Genomic DNA, 7,032 nt, shown 5'->3' with positions numbered 1-7,032 from the left:
CAAATACCACGTTATCTGTTAACAGAATTTTATCAGAAAAAGGAAAATTTCCATCCTGCATGCAGCTTTTCTTCCAAAAGTTAACCAAGCTATTCCTGGCCACAGTTTCATAACATAAACCCAAGAATGACATCTCCACGTTGGTTTAGAACCGACTCCCTGTATCTCCAGGGCTGCCACGGGTCTTTCGGGGTTTCTCCTGTCACTGCTCTGTTTTATACATAAATGCTCCTTATGGTACTTTATTGCCTTAAAACAGATTTGTTTATAATTGTTAACTTTCATGCCTCAAGTGGATTGCAACGACAATATTTTTATTGTAAATAAAGACATTTATTTCTTATAAAGCTTCAGTTTTCCGCTCTGACACTAAATGCAACCTCACAAGAGGGGGAAATGCCTTAGAGGGGTTGTTTCAGGCCTCACCTACAGCAGAAACTTGTCCAGTCCCAGGTTTTCACTGCTAATATATATAGTGTCAGCACAATAAACAGGGAGCTGCCATAGATCAGATGTACAGTTCGGGCTCTATGTGACATTAAACATTTCTTGTTTTAATTTGCTCTACAAGCTCTTAAGATGAAGGCAGAATGCTAACCATGAGTGTCAATTTCAGTATTTTTGAATGCATAAAAACTATTTTATAATGGCATGTAGCAGCAGATGAAAGTACAAATGTCAATTAATTAATAATTAATTACTTGATATACTTCTCCAGTACTCAGTCCATATCAGTCAAGATTATGTAGACTACACAGATTCAATCAAATTTCACAGTAATGAAAATTAAAGAACTCTCTCCTTGTAGCTTGTGTCGTAATTTTTTGGAATTTATAGGATAGTTCCTCTGCTGTTCCCCATACCCTGTTTTAATTTGTTTGTTTCTTTAATAATTAAAACACTCTCTTAACAGAGATCAACAGTGCTGTTTAGATCATAGCTTTGAGTTCTGACTTGGATTTTTTTCAATATAAAGTATAATGTTCTTGAAAATCACCACGTTGGCAGCTCCAAAGTCTGCAATACGATTTCTCTCCACTGACTTTAGCCCTTAGCCTAAAGGATAGATTTCCATTTTGTCCTCCTTGACATCCTGCTGGCTAAGCCCGAGACAGCAATCAGAGACAGAAATAAACAGAACTGGCCTTGCACACGTGGGTGAGGAAAGTACGTTTGTCGAAACTGGATGACTAATAAAAGCAAAAAGATCATTTTCTCGGAATTTCTGGGAGTACACCCTCGTGCAGAAAAGAACAAAGAGGGACTTATTCCTAATCAGAACCATAAAATCAAACTATCGGATGAAGTAACAATGAGAAAAACATCATTAGTCAATGAGGGAAGGACTGAGAAAATATTCATTAATATGTATATAAATTATATCTGAATTATTTAACAACCAAGCTAATTGTTCTAGCAAGTTTATTCCTTATTTGTTTTTAAAGGATGCTTAGAGACAAAAAAAAAGTCTCATTTTTTAAAACTGTAAAGAAGTCATAATTTTCTTTTATTACCATCAAGGGGGTCAGTCTCCTTCAGCACTCTATCATGTTTCTTCAGGAAACTCTGCAGAAAAAGTAAAATTAGGGAACTGCAAATTTCTTACTTTTTTATAATGTGAACCGAATATTGGGTAATGTATCTGATAACATTAATATAGGTTAATTAATTTTGAGTAGCCATCTTTGGAAATTGAGTCCATTTTTTACGTGAAGATATAAAAGCCACACATGCATAAATCAATCAAGGTCTGAAAAGTCACACTGCAACAGAACTGTATCTTCCTTATCAGAAAATTAAACATAAAATCTGCTTATTTCCCAGCCTAAATAACATCACCCAGTGAACCTCTCAGCGAAGAGCAGCGGGTTTCTGCACGTTTCATCTTTGGTAAGGCAGAAACTGGGGGGAAAATAAATATTCTGCTCACTGCGAAGGACAGACGAGGACAACGGTCCCCAGCAAGAGCAGAAATGGCAGATTAAGGAGAAAGGAGTAAGAAAAGGGACTCCGTTGGGAAGCCAAAGAGTCAGGAAGAGGCCGTGGTTCCCGCGTGCCTCGTGACGCCGGGTGGGAACCCACGCAGGGAGTCGCTCGCTGCTCCCACCTTGCTGAGCAATCGCTCTCCTACCGCACGAGCCTTTAATGCCTTGCTCAAACATTGGGCAACCCAACGCCACCTCCAGAGGCGTAATCCTGTTGCAATAGTTATTTAGTGGTGACATACATAGAATCTTTATGATGCCCCTGTCAGAAATGCCAGTTCCTCAGGATGACTTTTATTGCTACCACCTCTGGTAAATGCTAATCTCAAACAAATCAGAATAGTTTACGAGTGAGACAAGAGGTCATGGCTTCCTGTCCAGGGCTGCTAGGGAAATTTAGCACAAAAGGCTAACTTTTATTTTATTTTATTTTATTTTATTTTATTTTATTTTATTTTATTTTATTTTATTTCATTTCATTTCATTTCATTTCATTTCATTTCATTTCATTTCATTTCATTTCAGCTTTTAAGCAGGCCTACACATGTATCCCCAATCCATTTATTACAGTTTTACAAGGCTTAGAAGATTACTAGATTACTAGTAGGTAATTTTTGCTTGGCTCAGTGATTATAACTTACCGGGTATGTAAGAGATTTGGAGGTGGAAATCTCCACAAACCGAGATTTCTCTAAAAAATACTAGTTAAGAGGCAAATCTTAACTTTGGGATACTGCCCAAAGTGAATGACTATAAATATGGTATGTAATACATTCTTAAGAAAAAAGAAAAGTGGTGTGTATTGCATTAGTCACTTGACGCAGTCACAGATGACAAAGAGTTTCATGTAGAATTCCTCAAATACACGACACTACCATTAAACAAACAGGAAAATATATTCAAAGCACATGCACGTTGTTTTATTAGACCTGATGCTAGCAGACCTATACTGCAACCACTGTTAATATTTTGAGAAGAAACATTGCTAGCTTGGGGGAGAAAAAAAAACAGTGGCCTAAATCCACCAAAAAGCAACAAAATTCCAACAAAAACATGATGCTGCAAATGCTCATGTACTTGAGGAACTCTGTGTTCATCTGTTTTACCAAGTCCACAAAGCTATTCACATGCTTAAATGCATGATGGACTGTAACGGGTATTGATTTCATACACTAAAGCTACAGTAAATAGCAAGAAATGTTGTATTTGACTTGAAACACTGTAGGTCATAGTGTACAACTGGAGATTAACGGTGACGGACACCATCGGACACAGCCCATTTCCCTTTTACAGGATGTTGGCACGCATTTTAAAAGCAATAAAAAAATACACAAGCTCTTGTAATCAGATAGCATTAATCTACACACAATCGATGGCCAAAAGGGATTACCAACCCAAAATTTCCCCTGAGTTCAGTCAGCACACATTCCCTTCTGCAAAAATACATAGATACATTACACATTATGAACACTGACACCTGTAGGACAATGTAGCCTGAGCTCAGTCACATATGCAAAATCCATAGGGAAAATCCTATTCCCTGGGGATGTAAGAATTGAATCTCTCACCCGTGGCACTGGATGTTCATCTTTAGAAATGTTATCCATAACCACCAAGATTTTAATATAGTCAGAAACCATGCAAAACAAATTTCCCTACAAGAAATGAGCCGCATCATAAGCACCATATCTTTATAAGCCTAAATCTGAGCTTCACTACAGGCAAGGTCAGCCCAGAAAATAATTAAAAGATCAACCATTCAAAGCTTGATTTATCTAGCAGAAAACAATGAAGGCAAATTATATATGTAAATAATTTCTGTTGTTAGTTATCGACAAAAGCAAGACACAACTATCGATGGGATTAAAAAAAAAAAAGTTATACACAATTTACTTAAAATCAAGTAAAAGGGCCATAAACAACATAATGACAGCAAGATGCCAAAGCTAGAGTTCAACTGGAGAAGTTGCAGCAAAAAATACTGAGATTTTTATCCAAATTCATTGTATTGTATTACAGCCATCTGCTAGTGATTATGAACTAGTGAAGCCTGTTGTAAAATGTTTACAAAGGATATAAAAATAGTTTTCAAATATGAAATAAATTTGAAAAAAATGGCATCTAAACAAGTACCTGATGTAGGAGAAGGGCTGTAAGAGAATGAAAATCTCAGGATGCTTTTTAGTCTGGTTGCCCCCCAAACCCAACTTCCATTTGGGTCTGAGGGTCCAAGTCAGATGTGACCTAAGTACAAGAAAAACCCTTGCTCCAGTATCAGGATATTTGCCATAATGCATGGTTTGTAAAAAAAAAAAAAAAAAAAGCCAAAAAAAAAAGCAAACACACACACAAAAAAAGACAAAAGCTGCGTGCATCCCATTTTGGCTAACCATAATATATATATTACTGACGCTTCTATTACTAACTTATCTCCCTCTTGTTCAGGTATTGCTTGATGCAGAGCTTCATTTCTACTGCCAGCACAAATGAGCTGAGTCTAGCTGGAATCCTGCCTCTTAAAGAAGCACTGACAGTTTTTAAAAGACTCATAAAACCAGGACTTAAAATAAACACATTTCCTAAATTTCATGGAATTAGCAAGTGTGTGTGTTTCTCCATGTTGAGGAACCTTCCCCCAGCTATGACCCAGCCTCTGAACTTTTATTTCCCCAAGCCACAATGCTTTGTAAAGCTGGAGCCGTGTTTGCTCAACAGCGAGATACAGTGAAGTAATTTCTATAAATGTTTAGGAAATTGCCATGGAAATAGGAAATTTGCCGCATTGACCCTCAGACCTCAATTATAACGTTTTTGTAACGCTCAGGAGGAAGGAAGCAACCAAATAATTGACAGGGATGCTGCCAGGGAGAGCAGGAAAAGGAGGAGAACGGGAGGGGAAAGGAAGCCACGGACTGGGATGAGCCTTACGGCTCAACATCTTGCAGGCTCTTCCAGCAACAGCGACACAGGGACAGCCTCACAAATATATTTTTAAGCAGTTTATGTCTCACTCAAGCCTCTGATTTCCTGCAGAAAGGTGCCAAAAGCCTCACAAAAGCAAAAGTCCCGCGTGGAGCCCGAGGGCTGCCCTCCTGCTCGCTGCTACACCTCCTGCACGAAGCCCTTTCTCACCAGATAGCCAGACATCCAGATATCCCCGCCCAGACCCGCGGCCTCTGCTTCCTTCCTCACGGGGCTTCCTCGGCCGCTCGGCCCTTCTCCGCAGGGCTGACACACGGAGCGAGCGACCGGCACCGCTCGGACTCCCCGTCTCACCTAGGAACAACAACTTGAGTTTAGTTTTAAAAATAACATCTGAGGCTGTCATCACAGCGTGGATAAGTGAGAAAAGGCTGGAATTGGGTTTCTTCTAGCTAAACATAAGGAAACACGGGACAACCATGGCACGTGCTCTAATTAGACTGCTCCATCTGCAAAAACATTCCTAAAAAATATGGGAAAAACTCAATTAGCATCTGTTGCTTGGCTATTGGCACTCCAGATAAAAATGCTGAGCAAAATATTGTGAAACCAGCAGAGCTGGAAAATTAATCAGCAGCTCTAACTCCAGGAGTAGTTGAGAAGCTTGGTTCCCATGACAGATACAAGAAACTTACTTTGCTACAGAAGCTATTGAACCTTCAGCACAAACAGGCTTAAAAGTGCAAATAAAATACAGAAAGAAAAAAAAAAAAAAGCTGTTATCTATGTTTTGTAAATGAAGCTTTCCTTTATTAAAAGTATTAGAAATAAAAGGATGGTTGTTCCAAACCCAAACCAACACAGGAACTTTCATGAGTTAGTTAGAAAGACAAACAAACTGAATAGCTGCATATTTTCTGTTACTCACTGAAATTGCCTGAATTTGCTTAAAAAAAAATACTGTCTTGTAACTCAGCTGGTATCAGAGAATAAATTCCTATTTTATTTTCCTAACACAGCTCCTGGAGGAGAGCCTGTGTACTACACAGGTCAGGCAAACCCTGGGGATGAAGGCATGGATGCTAAATCAAAGAAAGTGGCAAAGGAAGCACACGTCTGTAGCGCTGCCTGGAACCAAGTGCTTTTGGCAGTAAAGCAATGGCTTGGATGGGTTACGAGTGAAATCAGTAAAAAATGATGGAATGGAGGAGTGTTCAGAGCACTGCTGGCCTGCGACTGGCACGGAGAGACCTGGCAGGTCCAACAACATGGACGTTCCTGGAGCTGGGGCTGAGGAACCTGCAAGAACCTCCCGGGCTGCCACGGGGAGGGTATCAGGGCAGCCTGGGGAGTTTTCCTGGGAAGTCCCACCCAGTCTCCCCTCATTCCTGCGCTTCTCCCTAAGGATTCGCTTTCACCGGGATGCTGAGGGGCTCTGCCAGGCTGCCCGGTGCCGGTCCCTGCCCCTCTCTGTCTGCACACACGGGGCAGCCAGGCCCAGGGTGACGGGGACAGGCTCCTCAGGGTCCCTCTGTGCCCACAGGCTCCTCCTGAGCCCCCTGGTGCTCCCCGGGAGGCTCCTCTTGCAACCTGGCTCCCTTCATGTCCCCCATGGCTCCTCTTGCAGCCCGGCTCCCCTCATGTCCCCCATGGCTCCTCTTGCAGCCCGGCTCCCCTCATGTCCCCCGGTTCCCTCCTGTCCCCCATGGCTCCCTTCATGTCTCCCATGGCTCCCCTCATGTCCCCTGGTTCCCTCCTGTCCCCCATGGCTCCTCATGCCTCCTGCTCCCCTCACGTTCCCTGGTTCCCTCACACCCCCCATGGCTCCTCTCACCCCCTCATGTCCCCTAGTTCCCTTAAGTCCCCTGTTTCTCTCATGTTCCGTGGTTCCCTCCCGTCCCCCACGGCTCCCGTCATGTCTCCCGGTTCCCTCCCGTCCCCCACGGCTCCCGTCATGTCTCCCGGTTCCCTCACGCCCGTTATGGCTCCCCTCATGTCTCCCGGTTCCCTCACACCCGTTATGGCTCCTCTCCCCTCCCGCCCCGCACATTTCCCCCCCAGCCGCGGTTCCCCCGCCGACTCCCGCCTCCCTGCCGCGCGCCGCGGGGGCTCCGTGCGGCGGGGC

The sequence above is a fragment of the Nothoprocta perdicaria genome, unplaced genomic scaffold (genome assembly GCF_003342845.1).
Source record: "Nothoprocta perdicaria isolate Ctin4 unplaced genomic scaffold, notPer1 scaffold_4, whole genome shotgun sequence".
Taxonomy (NCBI): domain Eukaryota; kingdom Metazoa; phylum Chordata; class Aves; order Tinamiformes; family Tinamidae; genus Nothoprocta; species Nothoprocta perdicaria.
Note: the sequence above shows the minus strand (reverse complement) of the source record.